Source organism: Ciconia boyciana, chromosome 2 (genome assembly GCF_034638445.1).
Source record: "Ciconia boyciana chromosome 2, ASM3463844v1, whole genome shotgun sequence".
Classification (NCBI taxonomy): Eukaryota; Metazoa; Chordata; class Aves; order Ciconiiformes; family Ciconiidae; genus Ciconia; species Ciconia boyciana.
In genome coordinates this window covers 38,941,506-38,962,439 of record NC_132935.1, presented here as the reverse complement: position 1 = coordinate 38,962,439, position 20,934 = coordinate 38,941,506, and the positions used below count along the sequence as shown (strand labels likewise).

At 60.0% G+C, this 20,934-nt stretch overlaps 1 protein-coding gene and 15 non-coding genes across 16 annotated transcripts in view; 1 reads left to right on the top strand and 15 right to left on the bottom strand.

The window, feature by feature from the left end:
- The window catches only part of DNAJC5B (DnaJ heat shock protein family (Hsp40) member C5 beta), a 69,843-nt gene that overhangs the window by 8,773 nt on the left and 40,136 nt on the right, over positions 1-20,934 (top strand). The window lies entirely within an intron of this gene.
- TRNAY-GUA (transfer RNA tyrosine (anticodon GUA)) lies at positions 1,661-1,749 on the bottom strand. The gene is given in 2 exon segments: positions 1,661-1,696; positions 1,713-1,749. It is a non-coding gene; the product is annotated as a tRNA-Tyr (tRNA).
- TRNAA-AGC (transfer RNA alanine (anticodon AGC)) lies at positions 2,491-2,563 on the bottom strand. Its single transcript has one exon. It is a non-coding gene; the product is annotated as a tRNA-Ala (tRNA).
- TRNAY-GUA (transfer RNA tyrosine (anticodon GUA)) lies at positions 3,238-3,326 on the bottom strand. Its single transcript is given in 2 exon segments — positions 3,238-3,273; positions 3,290-3,326. It is a non-coding gene; the product is annotated as a tRNA-Tyr (tRNA).
- Positions 5,943-6,015, bottom strand: TRNAA-AGC (transfer RNA alanine (anticodon AGC)). Its single transcript has one exon. It is a non-coding gene; the product is annotated as a tRNA-Ala (tRNA).
- Positions 6,688-6,776, bottom strand: TRNAY-GUA (transfer RNA tyrosine (anticodon GUA)). The gene is given in 2 exon segments: positions 6,688-6,723; positions 6,740-6,776. It is a non-coding gene; the product is annotated as a tRNA-Tyr (tRNA).
- Positions 9,392-9,464, bottom strand: TRNAA-AGC (transfer RNA alanine (anticodon AGC)). The gene has a single exon. It is a non-coding gene; the product is annotated as a tRNA-Ala (tRNA).
- Positions 10,141-10,229, bottom strand: TRNAY-GUA (transfer RNA tyrosine (anticodon GUA)). The gene is given in 2 exon segments: positions 10,141-10,176; positions 10,193-10,229. It is a non-coding gene; the product is annotated as a tRNA-Tyr (tRNA).
- On the bottom strand, positions 12,848-12,920 carry TRNAA-AGC (transfer RNA alanine (anticodon AGC)). Its single transcript has one exon. It is a non-coding gene; the product is annotated as a tRNA-Ala (tRNA).
- Positions 13,594-13,682, bottom strand: TRNAY-GUA (transfer RNA tyrosine (anticodon GUA)). The gene is given in 2 exon segments: positions 13,594-13,629; positions 13,646-13,682. It is a non-coding gene; the product is annotated as a tRNA-Tyr (tRNA).
- TRNAY-GUA (transfer RNA tyrosine (anticodon GUA)) lies at positions 15,469-15,557 on the bottom strand. Its single transcript is given in 2 exon segments — positions 15,469-15,504; positions 15,521-15,557. It is a non-coding gene; the product is annotated as a tRNA-Tyr (tRNA).
- TRNAA-AGC (transfer RNA alanine (anticodon AGC)) lies at positions 16,295-16,367 on the bottom strand. Its single transcript has one exon. It is a non-coding gene; the product is annotated as a tRNA-Ala (tRNA).
- Positions 17,041-17,129, bottom strand: TRNAY-GUA (transfer RNA tyrosine (anticodon GUA)). The gene is given in 2 exon segments: positions 17,041-17,076; positions 17,093-17,129. It is a non-coding gene; the product is annotated as a tRNA-Tyr (tRNA).
- TRNAY-GUA (transfer RNA tyrosine (anticodon GUA)) lies at positions 18,914-19,002 on the bottom strand. Its single transcript is given in 2 exon segments — positions 18,914-18,949; positions 18,966-19,002. It is a non-coding gene; the product is annotated as a tRNA-Tyr (tRNA).
- Positions 19,744-19,816, bottom strand: TRNAA-GGC (transfer RNA alanine (anticodon GGC)). Its single transcript has one exon. It is a non-coding gene; the product is annotated as a tRNA-Ala (tRNA).
- Positions 20,489-20,577, bottom strand: TRNAY-GUA (transfer RNA tyrosine (anticodon GUA)). The gene is given in 2 exon segments: positions 20,489-20,524; positions 20,541-20,577. It is a non-coding gene; the product is annotated as a tRNA-Tyr (tRNA).

Sequence of the window (20,934 nt, the reverse complement as noted above, 5' to 3'; positions counted from 1 at the left end):
CCGCATTGCCCACAACCTCTCAGGCCCGCACCACCTGACCAGGGCAGACCCAGCTGTGGTGGCTCGCTCCAAGCGAGCGTCCAGAGCAGAACGTACAAGCGTCATGGTGAGGAAGGGACAACGGCATGCCAGGAGGTCACTGCATAGGGCAGGGTGACGATCACGTCCAGCGAGTGACAGGCAGGTCCAGACTGACAAGCCAGGGATGAGGTCAAGACAGAAGATCTGTCTGCGCGTCAGCGTCTGTATCAAGGGTCGCTGCGGCTGGACATCTCCGTGGCCATGGCCATGGCCACGGCTGTGCTAGAGACTAGGACTCCTAGGGTATAGCTCGGAAGGAGAGCGGAGGCCCAGGCAGGGCTGAACGCAAATACAGCTCCTGGACCCATGGGTGGAGGTGGAGGCCCCACACGAGGCTGGTCAGGGCCAGTCAGGCCTATTAGGGCTCTCAGGGCCCGGACGAGACGTAAGGGTAGCCATGCAAGGGAGCCTGCAGTCCTCTGCTCCACCAGCAGAGCTGCTGATGGACTGGCAGGGCCCCATCCCAGCTCTGCCTCCACGACAGAGCAATCAAAGAAATCAGCTCGCATGAGACCTCAGGACATCTCTACTCAAACCTCCTCCAAGCAGCCTGAGCTTGGGGATCACAGCAGCTTGCTCAAAGCTTCATCCAGTCGGCTCGTGCCAGCCTCCAAGCATGGAGACTGCAGAGCACGCCGGGGCACCCTTCTTCTCCTGCCTGCCTGGCGTGAGGGGAGAACAAATTGAACCCGCCCTGCTTCAGTTGCGGGCCGTTGTTTCTCACGCCTCTCGCAATCACCGCAGTAAAAGGCCTATACCTGTTGAATCAATAATCTCCTGACAGGCATTTGAAAGCTGCTGTTTAGCTCCCCAAAGCCCTCTCTTCTGCAGGCTCTGGACAAGCCCACGTTCACTGGCATCTCCTCACGGGGCAAATGCGCCTGCTCCCAACCGTCACGGTGGCCTTGTTCCCAGGTCACCGCTCTTGGTCAATGTCTGTCTTCTACGCAGAGGCCCGAAGCTGGCCGTGTTATTCTCGATGCCATCAGTCAAGTGCTGAGTAAAAGTGCTGAGTAAAATCCCTTCCCTCGATCCAGGGCCCGGGCTGCCCTTGGTGCAGCCCTGGATGCTGTCCTTTTCTGTGCGGCCCAGGTGCACCGCGAGCTCCCCACAGCCCCCAGAGGACAGAGGGCCCCAGGCAGAGGGCCCTGTGTCCAGGCAAGGGGAGTGAAAAGCATTGGAGAATGCAGGCATCGATCCTGCTGCCTCTCGCATGCTAAGCGAGCGCTCTACCACTTGAGCTAATTCCCCAGCCCACGGCCTCTGCCTGAGGTTCCCCCCTCCCAGGCACCCACCCCTGACCCAGGATGCCCTGCACCCAAAGCCTGGGCCTCCCAACAGCCTCGCTCTCACACCCCCACCCACTCACCCACTCACTTTCCCGCCGGGGGTGACCCCTGACAACCTCGCTGCTCAGGACCACCATCCCCTGCCCAGGGTTCACCTGAAACTGCCTGGGCTGGTCGTCTTCCCCACCTCAGGCAAGAGTTCAAGGCTGGGCAGCCCTTGACGGGCAGCCACCCGGGCAGGGCCAAAAGGCAGAGGTGCCGCAGTGTCTGGGCCAGAGCCAAAAGGGCACTCCTTCGAGCCGGAGTTGAACCAGCGACCTAAGGATGGCCGTGCAAGGGAGCCTACAGTCCTCCGCTCTACCAGCTGAGCTATCGAAGGAATCATGGGGCCCTGCCCCTTGCCTCGCCCATCACACGCTCATCCAACACTTCTCCACGCCAAGCGCAGAATGACGCCTCTACTCCCACATCATGCTTCAAACAGCCTCAGCTCCAACATCACACCACCTTGCTCAGCCCTTTCGCCCATCAAATCATGCGGACCCCCAAACAGGAGAACTCCACAGGCTCCTTGGACGTCATCTTCTACAGCTGGACTCTCCTCAGGGCCAAAAAAAGCTTACCCATATCCACCTGCACTCATCTTGACCCAATGTCACTGTGCCGTCTTTTGCCCTCTGCTCAAGCACCAGACAAAAGGACAGCATTTCCTCTGCTCGCTAACCGCCTCCTAAGTGCTGGAAGGTCCTGCGTAAGGCCTCTGAACTTCGCTTTCTCCAGGCTGAACATGCTCAGTGTCCTCAGCCCATCCTCACACAGAAATCCCTCCGTTCCCTGAGCTTCTTGGTGGCCCTCCACTGAATTGCCTCCACTTCATTGATGTCTCTCCTGTACAGGGAGCTCAGAGCTGGACACAGGACTTGAGATGACATTTGACGTCTGTCAAGCAAAGAGGGAGAAAAGAAGGTCCCCTGTTAAACTGCCCACGCTGCTCTTGTAACTACCCCAGGACGTTGTCCTACCCTTTGCTGTCTGGGTGCACTGCGAGCTCCCACGGCCCCCAGAGGACACGGGCCCCAGGCAAAGGGCCTTGTGTCCAGGCAAGGGGAGCGAAAAGCAGTGGAGAATGCGGGCATCGATCCCGCTGCCTCTCGCATGCTAAGCGAGCGCTCTACCACTTGAGCTAATTCCCCAACCCACGGCCTCTGCCTGAGGTCCCCTCCTCCCAGGCACCCACCCCTGACCCAGGCTGCCCTGCACCCAAAGCCTGGGCCTCCCATCGGCCTGGCTCTCACACCCCCACCCACTCACCCACTCACTTCCCTGCTGGAGGTGCCCCTCTGACAAAACCAGAACTCGGGGTCAAGTCACTTGGGAGCCTGAGTGCAGCCCCACCACCACGCGCATTTGGCTGTCGGAGCTCAGAAACAACTTGGAGCGTGTGCAAATGGTGGCCTTGCATGAAAATGCTACGAGAAGCCTGAGCAGGGGCCCGGCCCTCCTTGGCACGGGAGATGCTTTGAAGCTGAGCCTCTTGCCCTTCCTGAGACCTTCCTGAGAACCACTGCATCTGGCCTGCAGCTCTGCCTGTGCCTGCCCACGTTCCTCATTGATGCTGAGCCTGGCCGTGACCCTTGGACTCAAGCAGCCTGCCTGAACTCCCACCGGCTCGAGCAGGGCCGTGGGAGCTGCCTGTCCACCGCACGACTGCGACTGAAGCTTGTGCAGCCCTCCCAGTTGGGCCCGAGCAGCCTTTTTGGCCTCAGACGCTCCGTTCTGACCTCACAAGTGCCTCCTCAGCGTGAACTTTCCTGCTTAAGAGACAAAGGTGCCGCAGGGTCTGTCTGGGCCAGAGTCAAAAGGGCGCTCCTTCGAGCCGGAGTTGAACCAGCGACCTAAGGATGGCCGTGCAAGGGAGCCTACAGTCCTCCGCTCTACCAGCTGAGCTATCGAAGGAATCATGGGATAGCACTGACACCTCGCGCCTCCATCACACCCTCATCCAACCTTTCTGCTCTCACACCACTCCCGCATACCCGCATGACTCTCCCCAGCAGGAAGAAACACAGGCTTGCCTTACACCCGCATTGCCCACAACCTCTCAGGCCCGCACCACCTGACCAGGGCAGACCCAGCCGTGGTGGCTCGCTCCAAGCGAGCGTCCAGAGCAGAACGTACAAGCGTCATGGTGAGGAAGGGACAACGGCATGCCAGGAGGTCACTGCATAGGGCAGGGTGACGATCACGTCCAGCGAGTGCCAGGCAGGTCCAGACTGACAAGCCAGGGATGAGGTCAAGACAGAAGATCTGTCTGCGCGTCAGCGTCTGTATCAAGGGTCGCTGCGGCTGGACATCTCCGTGGCCGTGGCCATGGCCACGGCTGAGCTAGAGACCAGGACTCCTAGGGTATAGCTCGGAAGGAGAGCGGAGGCCCAGGCAGGGCTGAACGCAAATACAGCTCCTGGACCCATGGGTGGAGGTGGAGGCCCCACACGAGGCTGGTCAGGGCCAGTCAGGCCTATTAGGGCTCTCAGGGCCCGGACGAGACGTAAGGGTAGCCATGCAAGGGAGCCTGCAGTCCTCTGCTCCACCAGCAGAGCTGCTGATGGACTGGCAGGGCCCCATCCCAGCTCTGCCTCCACGACAGAGCAATCAAAGAAATCAGCTCGCATGAGACCTCAGGACATCTCTACTCAAACCTCCTCCAAGCAGCCTGAGCTTGGGGATCACAGCAGCTTGCTCAAAGCTTCATCCAGTCGGCTCGTGCCAGCCTCCAAGCATGGAGACTGCAGAGCACGCCGGGCACCCTTCTTCTCCTGCCTGCCTGGCGTGAGGGGAGAACAAATTGAACCCGCCCTGCTTCAGTTGCGGGCCGTTGTTTCTCACGCCTCTCGCAATCACCGCAGTAAAAGGCCTATACCTGTTGAATCAATAATCTCCTGACAGGCATTTGAAAGCTGCTGTTTAGCTCCCCCAAAGCCCTCTCTTCTGCAGGCTCTGGACAAGCCCACGTTCACTGGCATCTCCTCACGGGGCAAATGCGCCTGCTCCCAACCGTCACGGTGGCCTTGTTCCCAGGTCACCGCTCTTGGTCAATGTCTGTCTTCTACGCAGAGGCCCGAAGCTGGCCGTGTTATTCTCGATGCCATCAGTCAAGTGCTGAGTAAAAGTGCTGAGTAAAATCCCTTCCTCGATCCAGGGCCCGGGCTGCCCTTGGTGCAGCCCTGGATGCTGTCCTTTTCTGTGCGGCCCAGGTGCACCGCGAGCTCCCCACAGCCCCCAGAGGACAGAGGGCCCCAGGCAGAGGGCCCTGTGTCCAGGCAAGGGGAGTGAAAAGCATTGGAGAATGCAGGCATCGATCCTGCTGCCTCTCGCATGCTAAGCGAGCGCTCTACCACTTGAGCTAATTCCCCAGCCCACGGCCTCTGCCTGAGGTCCCCTCCTCCCAGGCACCCACCCCTGACCCAGGATGCCCTGCACCCAAAGCCTGGGCCTCCCAACAGCCTCGCTCTCACACCCCCACCCACTCACCCACTCACTTTCCCGCCGGGGGTGACCCCTGACAACCTCGCTGCTCAGGACCACCATCCCCTGCCCAGGGTTCACCTGAAACTGCCTGGGCTGGTCGTCTTCCCCACCTCAGGCAAGAGTTCAAGGCTGGGCAGCCCTTGACGGGCAGCCACCCGGGCAGGGCCAAAAGGCAGAGGTGCCGCAGTGTCTGGGCCAGAGCCAAAAGGGCACTCCTTCGAGCCGGAGTTGAACCAGCGACCTAAGGATGGCCGTGCAAGGGAGCCTACAGTCCTCTGCTCTACCAGCTGAGCTATCGAAGGAATCATGGGGCCCTGCCCCTTGCCTCGCCCATCACACGCTCATCCAACACTTCTCCACGCCAAGCGCAGAATGACGCCTCTACTCCCACATCATGCTTCAAACAGCCTCAGCTCCAACATCACACCACCTTGCTCAGCCCTTTCGCCCATCAAATCATGCGGACCCCCAAACAGGAGAACTCCACAGGCTCCTTGGACGTCATCTTCTACAGCTGGACTCTCCTCAGGGCCAAAAAAAGCTTACCCATATCCACCTGCACTCATCTTGACCCAATGTCACTGTGCCGTCTTTTGCCCTCTGCTCAAGCACCAGACAAAAGGACAGCATTTCCTCTGCTCGCTAACCGCCTCCTAAGTGCTGGAAGGTCCTGCGTAAGGCCTCTGAACTTCGCTTTCTCCAGGCTGAACATGCTCAGTGTCCTCAGCCCATCCTCACACAGAAATCCCTCCGTTCCCTGAGCTTCTTGGTGGCCCTCCACTGAATTGCCTCCACTTCATTGATGTCTCTCCTGTACAGGGGAGCTCAGAGCTGGACACAGGACTTGAGATGACATTTGACGTCTGTCAAGCAAAGAGGGAGAAAAGAAGGTCCCCTGTTAAACTGCCCACGCTGCTCTTGTAACTACCCCAGGACGTTGTCCTACCCTTTGCTGTCTGGGTGCACTGCGAGCTCCCACGGCCCCCAGAGGACACGGGCCCCAGGCAAAGGGCCTTGTGTCCAGGCAAGGGGAGCGAAAAGCAGTGGAGAATGCGGGCATCGATCCCGCTGCCTCTCGCATGCTAAGCGAGCGCTCTACCACTTGAGCTAATTCCCCAACCCACGGCCTCTGCCTGAGGTCCCCTCCTCCCAGGCCCCCACCCCTGACCCAGGCTGCCCTGCACCCAAAGCCTGGGCCTCCCATCGGCCTCGCTCTCACACCCCCACCCACTCACCCACTCACTTCCCTGCTGGAGGTGCCCCTCTGACAAAACCAGAACTCGGGGTCAAGTCACTTGGGAGCCTGAGTGCAGCCCCACCACCACGCGCATTTGGCTGTCGGAGCTCAGAAACAACTTGGAGCGTGTGCAAATGGTGGCCTTGCATGAAAATGCTACGAGAAGCCTGAGCAGGGGCCCGGCCCTCCTTGGCACGGGAGATGCTTTGAAGCTGAGCCTCTTGCCCTTCCTGAGACCTTCCTGAGAACCACTGCATCTGGCCTGCAGCTCTGCCTGTGCCTGCCCACGTTCCTCATTGATGCTGAGCCTGGCCGTGACCCTTGGACTCAAGCAGCCTGCCTGAACTCCCACCGGCTCGAGCAGGGCCGTGGGAGCTGCCTGTCCACCGCACGACTGCGACTGAAGCTTGTGCAGCCCTCCCAGTTGGGCCCGAGCAGCCTTTTGGCCTCAGACGCTCCGTTCTGACCTCACAAGTGCCTCCTCAGCGTGAACTTTCCTGCTTAAGAGACAAAGGTGCCGCAGGGTCTGTCTGGGCCAGAGTCAAAGGGCGCTCCTTCGAGCCGGAGTTGAACCAGCGACCTAAGGATGGCCGTGCAAGGGAGCCTACAGTCCTCCGCTCTACCAGCTGAGCTATCGAAGGAATCATGGGATAGCACTGACACCTCGCGCCTCCATCACACCCTCATCCAACCTTTCTGCTCTCACACCACTCCCGCATACCCGCATGACTCTCCCCAGCAGGAAGAAACACAGGCTTGCCTTACACCCGCATTGCCCACAACCTCTCAGGCCCGCACCACCTGACCAGGGCAGACCCAGCCGTGGTGGCTCGCCTCCAAGCGAGCGTCCAGAGCAGAACGTACAAGCGTCATGGTGAGGAAGGGACAACGGCATGCCAGGAGGTCACTGCATAGGGCAGGGTGACGATCACGTCCAGCGAGTGCCAGGCAGGTCCAGACTGACAAGCCAGGGATGAGGTCAAGACAGAAGATCTGTCTGCGCGTCAGCGTCTGTATCAAGGGTCGCTGCGGCTGGACATCTCCGTGGCCGTGGCCATGGCCACGGCTGAGCTAGAGACCAGGACTCCTAGGGTATAGCTCGGAAGGAGAGCGGAGGCCCAGGCAGGGCTGAACGCAAATACAGCTCCTGGACCCATGGGTGGAGGTGGAGGCCCCACACGAGGCTGGTCAGGGCCAGTCAGGCCTATTAGGGCTCTCAGGGCCCGGACGAGACGTAAGGGTAGCCATGCAAGGGAGCCTGCAGTCCTCTGCTCCACCAGCAGAGCTGCTGATGGACTGGCAGGGCCCCATCCCAGCTCTGCCTCCACGACAGAGCAATCAAAGAAATCAGCTCGCATGAGACCTCAGGACATCTCTACTCAAACCTCCTCCAAGCAGCCTGAGCTTGGGGATCACAGCAGCTTGCTCAAAGCTTCATCCAGTCGGCTCGTGCCAGCCTCCAAGCATGGAGACTGCAGAGCACGCCGGGGCACCCTTCTTCTCCTGCCTGCCTGGCGTGAGGGGAGAACAAATTGAACCCGCCCTGCTTCAGTTGCGGGCCGTTGTTTCTCACGCCTCTCGCAATCACCGCAGTAAAAGGCCTATACCTGTTGAATCAATAATCTCCTGACAGGCATTTGAAAGCTGCTGTTTAGCTCCCCAAAGCCCTCTCTTCTGCAGGCTCTGGACAAGCCCACGTTCACTGGCATCTCCTCACGGGGCAAATGCGCCTGCTCCCAACCGTCACGGTGGCCTTGTTCCCAGGTCACCGCTCTTGGTCAATGTCTGTCTTCTACGCAGAGGCCCGAAGCTGGCCGTGTTATTCTCGATGCCATCAGTCAAGTGCTGAGTAAAAGTGCTGAGTAAAATCCCTTCCCTCGATCCAGGGCCCGGGCTGCCCTTGGTGCAGCCCTGGATGCTGTCCTTTTCTGTGCGGCCCAGGTGCACCGCGAGCTCCCCACAGCCCCCAGAGGACAGAGGGCCCCAGGCAGAGGGCCCTGTGTCCAGGCAAGGGAGTGAAAAGCATTGGAGAATGCAGGCATCGATCCTGCTGCCTCTCGCATGCTAAGCGAGCGCTCTACCACTTGAGCTAATTCCCCAGCCCACGGCCTCTGCCTGAGGTCCCCTCCTCCCAGGCACCCACCCCTGACCCAGGATGCCCTGCACCCAAAGCCTGGGCCTCCCAACAGCCTCGCTCTCACACCCCCACCCACTCACCCACTCACTTTCCCGCCGGGGTGACCCCTGACAACCTCGCTGCTCAGGACCACCATCCCCTGCCCAGGGTTCACCTGAAACTGCCTGGGCTGGTCGTCTTCCCCACCTCAGGCAAGAGTTCAAGGCTGGGCAGCCCTTGACGGGCAGCCACCCGGGCAGGGCCAAAAGGCAGAGGTGCCGCAGTGTCTGGGCCAGAGCCAAAGGGCACTCCTTCGAGCCGGAGTTGAACCAGCGACCTAAGGATGGCCGTGCAAGGGAGCCTACAGTCCTCTGCTCTACCAGCTGAGCTATCGAAGGAATCATGGGGCCCTGCCCCTTGCCTCGCCCATCACACGCTCATCCAACACTTCTCCACGCCAAGCGCAGAATGACGCCTCTACTCCCACATCATGCTTCAAACAGCCTCAGCTCCAACATCACACCACCTTGCTCAGCCCTTTCGCCCATCAAATCATGCGGACCCCCAAACAGGAGAACTCCACAGGCTCCTTGGACGTCATCTTCTACAGCTGGACTCTCCTCAGGGCCAAAAAAAGCTTACCCATATCCACCTGCACTCATCTTGACCCAATGTCACTGTGCCGTCTTTTGCCCTCTGCTCAAGCACCAGACAAAAGGACAGCATTTCCTCTGCTCGCTAACCGCCTCCTAAGTGCTGGAAGGTCCTGCGTAAGGCCTCTGAACTTCGCTTTCTCCAGGCTGAACATGCTCAGTGTCCTCAGCCCATCCTCACACAGAAATCCCTCCGTTCCCTGAGCTTCTTGGTGGCCCTCCACTGAATTGCCTCCACTTCATTGATGTCTCTCCTGTACAGGGGAGCTCAGAGCTGGACACAGGACTTGAGATGACATTTGACGTCTGTCAAGCAAAGAGGGAGAAAAGAAGGTCCCCTGTTAAACTGCCCACGCTGCTCTTGTAACTACCCCAGGACGTTGTCCTACCCTTTGCTGTCTGGGTGCACTGCGAGCTCCCACGGCCCCCAGAGGACACGGGCCCCAGGCAAAGGGCCTTGTGTCCAGGCAAGGGGAGCGAAAAGCAGTGGAGAATGCGGGCATCGATCCCGCTGCCTCTCGCATGCTAAGCGAGCGCTCTACCACTTGAGCTAATTCCCCAACCCACGGCCTCTGCCTGAGGGGCCCTCCCCTCCCAGGCACCCACCCCTGACCCAGGCTGCCCTGCACCCAAAGCCTGGGCCTCCCATCGGCCTCGCTCTCACACCCCCACCCACTCACCCACTCACTTCCCTGCTGGAGGTGCCCCTCTGACAAAACCAGAACTCGGGGTCAAGTCACTTGGGAGCCTGAGTGCAGCCCCACCACCACGCGCATTTGGCTGTCGGAGCTCAGAAACAACTTGGAGCGTGTGCAAATGGTGGCCTTGCATGAAAATGCTACGAGAAGCCTGAGCAGGGGCCCGGCCCTCCTTGGCACGGGAGATGCTTTGAAGCTGAGCCTCTTGCCCTTCCTGAGACCTTCCTGAGAACCACTGCATCTGGCCTGCAGCTCTGCCTGTGCCTGCCCACGTTCCTCATTGATGCTGAGCCTGGCCGTGACCCTTGGACTCAAGCAGCCTGCCTGAACTCCCACCGGCTCGAGCAGGGCCGTGGGAGCTGCCTGTCCACCGCACGACTGCGACTGAAGCTTGTGCAGCCCTCCCAGTTGGGCCCGAGCAGCCTTTTTGGCCTCAGACGCTCCGTTCTGACCTCACAAGTGCCTCCTCAGCGTGAACTTTCCTGCTTAAGAGACAAAGGTGCCGCAGGGTCTGTCTGGGCCAGAGTCAAAAGGGCGCTCCTTCGAGCCGGAGTTGAACCAGCGACCTAAGGATGGCCGTGCAAGGGAGCCTACAGTCCTCCGCTCTACCAGCTGAGCTATCGAAGGAATCATGGGATAGCACTGACACCTCGCGCCTCCATCACACACTCATCCAACCTTTCTGCTCTCACACCACTCCCGCATACCCGCATGACTCTCCCCAGCAGGAAGAAACACAGGCTTGCCTTACACCCGCATTGCCCACAACCTCTCAGGCCCGCACCACCTGACCAGGGCAGACCCAGCCGTGGTGGCTCGCCTCCAAGCGAGCGTCCAGAGCAGAACGTACAAGCGTCATGGTGAGGAAGGGACAACGGCATGCCAGGAGGTCACTGCATAGGGCAGGGTGACGATCACGTCCAGCGAGTGCCAGGCAGGTCCAGACTGACAAGCCAGGGATGAGGTCAAGACAGAAGATCTGTCTGCGCGTCAGCGTCTGTATCAAGGGTCGCTGCGGCTGGACATCTCCGTGGCCGTGGCCATGGCCACGGCTGAGCTAGAGACCAGGACTCCTAGGGTATAGCTCGGAAGGAGAGCGGAGGCCCAGGCAGGGCTGAACGCAAATACAGCTCCTGGACCCATGGGTGGAGGTGGAGGCCCCACACGAGGCTGGTCAGGGCCAGTCAGGCCTATTAGGGCTCTCAGGGCCCGGACGAGACGTAAGGGTAGCCATGCAAGGGAGCCTGCAGTCCTCTGCTCCACCAGCAGAGCTGCTGATGGACTGGCAGGGCCCCATCCCAGCTCTGCCTCCACGACAGAGCAATCAAAGAAATCAGCTCGCATGAGACCTCAGGACATCTCTACTCAAACCTCCTCCAAGCAGCCTGAGCTTGGGGATCACAGCAGCTTGCTCAAAGCTTCATCCAGTCGGCTCGTGCCAGCCTCCAAGCATGGAGACTGCAGAGCACGCCGGGGCACCCTTCTTCTCCTGCCTGCCTGGCGTGAGGGAGAACAAATTGAACCCGCCCTGCTTCAGTTGCGGGCCGTTGTTTCTCACGCCTCTCGCAATCACCGCAGTAAAAGGCCTATACCTGTTGAATCAATAATCTCCTGACAGGCATTTGAAAGCTGCTGTTTAGCTCCCCAAAGCCCTCTCTTCTGCAGGCTCTGGACAAGCCCACGTTCACTGGCATCTCCTCACGGGGCAAATGCGCCTGCTCCCAACCGTCACGGTGGCCTTGTTCCCAGGTCACCGCTCTTGGTCAATGTCTGTCTTCTACGCAGAGGCCCGAAGCTGGCCGTGTTATTCTCGATGCCATCAGTCAAGTGCTGAGTAAAAGTGCTGAGTAAAATCCCTTCCCTCGATCCAGGGCCCGGGCTGCCCTTGGTGCAGCCCTGGATGCTGTCCTTTTCTGTGCGGCCCAGGTGCACCGCGAGCTCCCCACAGCCCCCAGAGGACAGAGGGCCCCAGGCAGAGGGCCCTGTGTCCAGGCAAGGGGAGTGAAAAGCATTGGAGAATGCAGGCATCGATCCTGCTGCCTCTCGCATGCTAAGCGAGCGCTCTACCACTTGAGCTAATTCCCCAGCCCACGGCCTCTGCCTGAGGTCCCCTCCCCTCCCAGGCACCCACCCCTGACCCAGGATGCCCTGCACCCAAAGCCTGGGCCTCCCAACAGCCTCGCTCTCACACCCCCACCCACTCACCCACTCACTTTCCCGCCGGGGGTGACCCCTGACAACCTCGCTGCTCAGGACCACCATCCCCTGCCCAGGGTTCACCTGAAACTGCCTGGGCTGGTCGTCTTCCCCACCTCAGGCAAGAGTTCAAGGCTGGGCAGCCCTTGACGGGCAGCCACCCGGGCAGGGCCAAAAGGCAGAGGTGCCGCAGTGTCTGGGCCAGAGCCAAAAGGGCACTCCTTCGAGCCGGAGTTGAACCAGCGACCTAAGGATGGCCGTGCAAGGGAGCCTACAGTCCTCTGCTCTACCAGCTGAGCTATCGAAGGAATCATGGGGCCCTGCCCCTTGCCTCGCCCATCACACGCTCATCCAACACTTCTCCACGCCAAGCGCAGAATGACGCCTCTACTCCCACATCATGCTTCAAACAGCCTCAGCTCCAACATCACACCACCTTGCTCAGCCCTTTCGCCCATCAAATCATGCGGACCCCCAAACAGGAGAACTCCACAGGCTCCTTGGACGTCATCTTCTACAGCTGGACTCTCCTCAGGGCCAAAAAAAGCTTACCCATATCCACCTGCACTCATCTTGACCCAATGTCACTGTGCCGTCTTTGCCCTCTGCTCAAGCACCAGACAAAAGGACAGCATTTCCTCTGCTCGCTAACCGCCTCCTAAGTGCTGGAAGGTCCTGCGTAAGGCCTCTGAACTTCGCTTTCTCCAGGCTGAACATGCTCAGTGTCCTCAGCCCATCCTCACACAGAAATCCCTCCGTTCCCTGAGCTTCTTGGTGGCCCTCCACTGAATTGCCTCCACTTCATTGATGTCTCTCCTGTACAGGGGAGCTCAGAGCTGGACACAGGACTTGAGATGACATTTGACGTCTGTCAAGCAAAGAGGGAGAAAAGAAGGTCCCCTGTTAAACTGCCCACGCTGCTCTTGTAACTACCCCAGGACGTTGTCCTACCCTTTGCTGTCTGGGTGCACTGCGAGCTCCCACGGCCCCCAGAGGACACGGGCCCCAGGCAAAGGGCCTTGTGTCCAGGCAAGGGGAGCGAAAAGCAGTGGAGAATGCGGGCATCGATCCCGCTGCCTCTCGCATGCTAAGCGAGCGCTCTACCACTTGAGCTAATTCCCCAACCCACGGCCTCTGCCTGAGGTCCCCTCCTCCCAGGCACCCACCCCTGACCCAGGCTGCCCTGCACCCAAAGCCTGGGCCTCCCATCGGCCTCGCTCTCACACCCCCACCCACTCACCCACTCACTTCCCTGCTGGAGGTGCCCCTCTGACAAAACCAGAACTCGGGGTCAAGTCACTTGGGAGCCTGAGTGCAGCCCCACCACCACGCGCATTTGGCTGTCGGAGCTCAGAAACAACTTGGAGCGTGTGCAAATGGTGGCCTTGCATGAAAATGCTACGAGAAGCCTGAGCAGGGGCCCGGCCCTCCTTGGCACGGGAGATGCTTTGAAGCTGAGCCTCTTGCCCTTCCTGAGACCTTCCTGAGAACCACTGCATCTGGCCTGCAGCTCTGCCTGTGCCTGCCCACGTTCCTCATTGATGCTGAGCCTGGCCGTGACCCTTGGACTCAAGCAGCCTGCCTGAACTCCCACCGGCTCGAGCAGGGCCGTGGGAGCTGCCTGTCCACCGCACGACTGCGACTGAAGCTTGTGCAGCCCTCCCAGTTGGGCCCGAGCAGCCTTTTTGGCCTCAGACGCTCCGTTCTGACCTCACAAGTGCCTCCTCAGCGTGAACTTTCCTGCTTAAGAGACAAAGGTGCCGCAGGGTCTGTCTGGGCCAGAGTCAAAGGGCGCTCCTTCGAGCCGGAGTTGAACCAGCGACCTAAGGATGGCCGTGCAAGGGAGCCTACAGTCCTCCGCTCTACCAGCTGAGCTATCGAAGGAATCATGGGATAGCACTGACACCTCGCGCCTCCATCACACACTCATCCAACCTTTCTGCTCTCACACCACTCCCGCATACCCGCATGACTCTCCCCAGCAGGAAGAAACACAGGCTTGCCTTACACCCGCATTGCCCACAACCTCTCAGGCCCGCACCACCTGACCAGGGCAGACCCAGCCGTGGTGGCTCGCTCCAAGCGAGCGTCCAGAGCAGAACGTACAAGCGTCATGGTGAGGAAGGGACAACGGCATGCCAGGAGGTCACTGCATAGGGCAGGGTGACGATCACGTCCAGCGAGTGCCAGGCAGGTCCAGACTGACAAGCCAGGGATGAGGTCAAGACAGAAGATCTGTCTGCGCGTCAGCGTCTGTATCAAGGGTCGCTGCGGCTGGACATCTCCGTGGCCGTGGCCATGGCCACGGCTGAGCTAGAGACCAGGACTCCTAGGGTATAGCTCGGAAGGAGAGCGGAGGCCCAGGCAGGGCTGAACGCAAATACAGCTCCTGGACCCATGGGTGGAGGTGGAGGCCCCACACGAGGCTGGTCAGGGCCAGTCAGGCCTATTAGGGCTCTCAGGGCCCGGACGAGACGTAAGGGTAGCCATGCAAGGGAGCCTGCAGTCCTCTGCTCCACCAGCAGAGCTGCTGATGGACTGGCAGGGCCCCATCCCAGCTCTGCCTCCACGACAGAGCAATCAAAGAAATCAGCTCGCATGAGACCTCAGGACATCTCTACTCAAACCTCCTCCAAGCAGCCTGAGCTTGGGGATCACAGCAGCTTGCTCAAAGCTTCATCCAGTCGGCTCGTGCCAGCCTCCAAGCATGGAGACTGCAGAGCACGCCGGGCACCCTTCTTCTCCTGCCTGCCTGGCGTGAGGGGAGAACAAATTGAACCCGCCCTGCTTCAGTTGCGGGCCGTTGTTTCTCACGCCTCTCGCAATCACCGCAGTAAAAGGCCTATACCTGTTGAATCAATAATCTCCTGACAGGCATTTGAAAGCTGCTGTTTAGCTCCCCAAAGCCCTCTCTTCTGCAGGCTCTGGACAAGCCCACGTTCACTGGCATCTCCTCACGGGGCAAATGCGCCTGCTCCCAACCGTCACGGTGGCCTTGTTCCCAGGTCACCGCTCTTGGTCAATGTCTGTCTTCTACGCAGAGGCCCGAAGCTGGCCGTGTTATTCTCGATGCCATCAGTCAAGTGCTGAGTAAAAGTGCTGAGTAAAATCCCTTCCCTCGATCCAGGGCCCGGGCTGCCCTTGGTGCAGCCCTGGATGCTGTCCTTTCTGTGCGGCCCAGGTGCACCGCGAGCTCCCCACAGCCCCCAGAGGACAGAGGGCCCCAGGCAGAGGGCCCTGTGTCCAGGCAAGGGGAGTGAAAAGCATTGGAGAATGCAGGCATCGATCCTGCTGCCTCTCGCATGCTAAGCGAGCGCTCTACCACTTGAGCTAATTCCCCAGCCCACGGCCTCTGCCTGAGGTCCCCTGCCCTCCCAGGCACCCACCCCTGACCCAGGATGCCCTGCACCCAAAGCCTGGGCCTCCCAACAGCCTCGCTCTCACACCCCCACCCACTCACCCACTCACTTTCCCGCCGGGGGTGACCCCTGACAACCTCGCTGCTCAGGACCACCATCCCCTGCCCAGGGTTCACCTGAAACTGCCTGGGCTGGTCGTCTTCCCCACCTCAGGCAAGAGTTCAAGGCTGGGCAGCCCTTGACGGGCAGCCACCCGGGCAGGGCCAAAAGGCAGAGGTGCCGCAGTGTCTGGGCCAGAGCCAAAAGGGCACTCCTTCGAGCCGGAGTTGAACCAGCGACCTAAGGATGGCCGTGCAAGGGAGCCTACAGTCCTCCGCTCTACCAGCTGAGCTATCGAAGGAATCATGGGGCCCTGCCCCTTGCCTCGCCCATCACACGCTCATCCAACACTTCTCCACGCCAAGCGCAGAATGATGCCTCTACTCCCACATCATGCTTCAAACAGCCTCAGCTCCAACATCACACCACCTTGCTCAGCCCTTTCGCCCATCAAATCATGCGGACCCCCAACAGGAGAACTCCACAGGCTCCTTGGACGTCATCTTCTACAGCTGGACTCTCCTCAGGGCCAAAAAGCTTACCCATATCCACCTGCACTCATCTTGACCCAATGTCACTGTGCCGTCTTTTGCCCTCTGCTCAAGCACCAGACAAAAGGACAGCATTTCCTCTGCTCGCTAACCGCCTCCTAAGTGCTGGAAGGTCCTGCGTAAGGCCTCTGAACTTCGCTTTCTCCAGGCTGAACATGCTCAGTGTCCTCAGCCCATCCTCACACAGAAATCCCTCCGTTCCCTGAGCTTCTTGGTGGCCCTCCACTGAATTGCCTCCACTTCATTGATGTCTCTCCTGTACAGGGGAGCTCAGAGCTGGACACAGGACTTGAGATGACATTTGACGTCTGTCAAGCAAAGAGGGAGAAAAGAAGGTCCCTGTTAAACTGCCCACGCTGCTCTTGTAACTACCCCAGGACGTTGTCCTACCCTTTGCTGTCTGGGTGCACTGCGAGCTCCCACGGCCCCCAGAGGACACGGGCCCCAGGCAAAGGGCCTTGTGTCCAGGCAAGGGGAGCGAAAGCAGTGGAGAATGCGGGCATCGATCCCGCTGCCTCTCGCATGCTAAGCGAGCGCTCTACCACTTGAGCTAATTCCCCAACCCACGGCCTCTGCCTGAGGTCCCCTCCTCCCAGGCACCCACCCCTGACCCAGGCTGCCCTGCACCCAAAGCCTGGGCCTCCCATCGGCCTCGCTCTCACACCCCCACCCACTCACCCACTCACTTCCCTGCTGGAGGTGCCCCTCTGACAAAACCAGAACTCGGGGTCAAGTCACTTGGGAGCCTGAGTGCAGCCCCACCACCACGCGCATTTGGCTGTCGGAGCTCAGAAACAACTTGGAGCGTGTGCAAATGGTGGCCTTGCATGAAAATGCTACGAGAAGCCTGAGCAGGGGCCCGGCCCTCCTTGGCACGGGAGATGCTTTGAAGCTGAGCCTCTTGCCCTTCCTGAGACCTTCCTGAGAACCACTGCATCTGGCCTGCAGCTCTGCCTGTGCCTGCCCACGTTCCTCATTGATGCTGAGCCTGGCCGTGACCCTTGGACTCAAGCAGCCTGCCTGAACTCCCACCGGCTCGAGCAGGGCCGTGGGAGCTGCCTGTCCACCGCACGACTGCGACTGAAGCTTGTGCAGCCCTCCCAGTTGGGCCCGAGCAGCCTTTTGGCCTCAGACGCTCCGTTCTGACCTCACAAGTGCCTCCTCAGCGTGAACTTTCCTGCTTAAGAGACAAAGGTGCCGCAGGGTCTGTCTGGGCCAGAGTCAAAAGGGCGCTCCTTCGAGCCGGAGTTGAACCAGCGACCTAAGGATGGCCGTGCAAGGGAGCCTACAGTCCTCCGCTCTACCAGCTGAGCTATCGAAGGAATCATGGGATAGCACTGACACCTCGCGCCTCCATCACACACTCATCCAACCTTTCTGCTCTCACACCACTCCCGCATACCCGCATGACTCTCCCCAGCAGGAAGAAACACAGGCTTGCCTTACACCCGCATTGCCCACAACCTCTCAGGCCCGCACCACCTGACCAGGGCAGACCCAGCCGTGGTGGCTCGCTCCAAGCGAGCGTCCAGAGCAGAACGTACAAGCGTCATGGTGAGGAAGGGACAACGGCATGCCAGGAGGTCACTGCATAGGGCAGGGTGACGATCACGTCCAGCGAGTGCCAGGCAGGTCCAGACTGACAAGCCAGGGATGAGGTCAAGACAGAAGATCTGTCTGCGCGTCAGCGTCTGTATCAAGGGTCGCTGCGGCTGGACATCTCCGTGGCCGTGGCCATGGCCACGGCTGAGCTAGAGACCAGGACTCCTAGGGTATAGCTCGGAAGGAGAGCGGAGGCCCAGGCAGGGCTGAACGCAAATACAGCTCCTGGACCCATGGGTGGAGGTGGAGGCCCCACACGAGGCTGGTCAGGGCCAGTCAGGCCTATTAGGGCTCTCAGGGCCCGGACGAGACGTAAGGGTAGCCATGCAAGGGAGCCTGCAGTCCTCTGCTCCACCAGCAGAGCTGCTGATGGACTGGCAGGGCCCCATCCCAGCTCTGCCTCCACGACAGAGCAATCAAAGAAATCAGCTCGCATGAGACCTCAGGACATCTCTACTCAAACCTCCTCCAAGCAGCCTGAGCTTGGGGATCACAGCAGCTTGCTCAAAGCTTCATCCAGTCGGCTCGTGCCAGCCTCCAAGCATGGAGACTGCAGAGCACGCCGGGCACCCTTCTTCTCCTGCCTGCCTGGCGTGAGGGGAGAACAAATTGAACCCGCCCTGCTTCAGTTGCGGGCCGTTGTTTCTCACGCCTCTCGCAATCACCGCAGTAAAAGGCCTATACCTGTTGAATCAATAATCTCCTGACAGGCATTTGAAAGCTGCTGTTTAGCTCCCCCAAAGCCCTCTCTTCTGCAGGCTCTGGACAAGCCCACGTTCACTGGCATCTCCTCACGGGGCAAATGCGCCTGCTCCCAACCGTCACGGTGGCCTTGTTCCCAGGTCACCGCTCTTGGTCAATGTCTGTCTTCTACGCAGAGGCCCGAAGCTGGCCGTGTTATTCTCGATGCCATCAGTCAAGTGCTGAGTAAAAGTGCTGAGTAAAATCCCTTCCTCGATCCAGGGCCCGGGCTGCCCTTGGTGCAGCCCTGGATGCTGTCCTTTTCTGTGCGGCCCAGGTGCACCGCGAGCTCCCCACAGCCCCCAGAGGACAGAGGGCCCCAGGCAGAGGGCCCTGTGTCCAGGCAAGGGGAGTGAAAAGCATTGGAGAATGCAGGCATCGATCCTGCTGCCTCTCGCATGCTAAGCGAGCGCTCTACCACTTGAGCTAATTCCCCAGCCCACGGCCTCTGCCTGAGGTCCCCTCCCCTCCCAGGCACCCACCCCTGACCCAGGATGCCCTGCACCCAAAGCCTGGGCCTCCCAACAGCCTCGCTCTCACACCCCCACCCACTCACCCACTCACTTTCCCGCCGGGGTGACCCCTGACAACCTCGCTGCTCAGGACCACCATCCCCTGCCCAGGGTTCACCTGAAACTGCCTGGGCTGGTCGTCTTCCCCACCTCAGGCAAGAGTTCAAGGCTGGGCAGCCCTTGACGGGCAGCCACCCGGGCAGGGCCAAAGGCAGAGGTGCCGCAGTGTCTGGGCCAGAGCCAAAGGGCACTCCTTCGAGCCGGAGTTGAACCAGCGACCTAAGGATGGCCGTGCAAGGGAGCCTACAGTCCTCCGCTCTACCAGCTGAGCTATCGAAGGAATCATGGGGCCCTGCCCCTTGCCTCGCCCATCACACGCTCATCCAACACTTCTCCACGCCAAGCGCAGAATGACGCCTCTACTCCCACATCATGCTTCAAACAGCCTCAGCTCCAACATCACACCACCTTGCTCAGCCCTTTCGCCCATCAAATCATGCGGACCCCCAAACAGGAGAACTCCACAGGCTCCTTGGACGTCATCTTCTACAGCTGGACTCTCCTCAGGGCCAAAAAAAGCTTACCCATATCCACCTGCACTCATCTTGACCCAATGTCACTGTGCCGTCTTTTGCCCTCTGCTCAAGCACCAGACAAAAGGACAGCATTTCCTCTGCTCGCTAACCGCCTCCTAAGTGCTGGAAGGTCCTGCGTAAGGCCTCTGAACTTCGCTTTCTCCAGGCTGAACATGCTCAGTGTCCTCAGCCCATCCTCACACAGAAATCCCTCCGTTCCCTGAGCTTCTTGGTGGCCCTCCACTGAATTGCCTCCACTTCATTGATGTCTCTCCTGTACAGGGAGCTCAGAGCTGGACACAGGACTTGAGATGACATTTGACGTCTGTCAAGCAAAGAGGGAGAAAAGAAGGTCCCCTGTTAAACTGCCCACGCTGCTCTTGTAACTACCCCAGGACGTTGTCCTACCCTTTGCTGTCTGGGTGCACTGCGAGCTCCCACGGCCCCCAGAGGACACGGGCCCCAGGCAAAGGGCCTTGTGTCCAGGCAAGGGGAGCGAAAAGCAGTGGAGAATGCGGGCATCGATCCCGCTGCCTCTCGCATGCCAAGCGAGCGCTCTACCACTTGAGCTAATTCCCCAACCCACGGCCTCTGCCTGAGGTCCCCTCCTCCCAGGCACCCACCCCTGACCCAGGCTGCCCTGCACCCAAAGCCTGGGCCTCCCATCGGCCTCGCTCTCACACCCCCACCCACTCACCCACTCACTTCCCTGCTGGAGGTGCCCCTCTGACAAAACCAGAACTCGGGGTCAAGTCACTTGGGAGCCTGAGTGCAGCCCCACCACCACGCGCATTTGGCTGTCGGAGCTCAGAAACAACTTGGAGCGTGTGCAAATGGTGGCCTTGCATGAAAATGCTACGAGAAGCCTGAGCAGGGGCCCGGCCCTCCTTGGCACGGGAGATGCTTTGAAGCTGAGCCTCTTGCCCTTCCTGAGACCTTCCTGAGAACCACTGCATCTGGCCTGCAGCTCTGCCTGTGCCTGCCCACGTTCCTCATTGATGCTGAGCCTGGCCGTGACCCTTGGACTCAAGCAGCCTGCCTGAACTCCCACCGGCTCGAGCAGGGCCGTGGGAGCTGCCTGTCCACCGCACGACTGCGACTGAAGCTTGTGCAGCCCTCCCAGTTGGGCCCGAGCAGCCTTTGGCCTCAGACGCTCCGTTCTGACCTCACAAGTGCCTCCTCAGCGTGAACTTTCCTGCTTAAGAGACAAAGGTGCCGCAGGGTCTGTCTGGGCCAGAGTCAAAAGGGCGCTCCTTCGAGCCGGAGTTGAACCAGCGACCTAAGGATGGCCGTGCAAGGGAGCCTACAGTCCTCCGCTCTACCAGCTGAGCTATCGAAGGAATCATGGGATAGCACTGACACCTCGCGCCTCCATCACACACTCATCCAACCTTTCTGCTCTCACACCACTCCCGCATACCCGCATGACTCTCCCCAGCAGGAAGAAACACAGGCTTGCCTTACACCCGCATTGCCCACAACCTCTCAGGCCCGCACCACCTGACCAGGGCAGACCCAGCCGTGGTGGCTCGCTCCAAGCGAGCGTCCAGAGCAGAACGTACAAGCGTCATGGTGAGGAAGGGACAACGGCATGCCAGGAGGTCACTGCATAGGGCAGGGTGACGATCACGTCCAGCGAGTGCCAGGCAGGTCCAGACTGACAAGCCAGGGATGAGGTCAAGACAGAAGATCTGTCT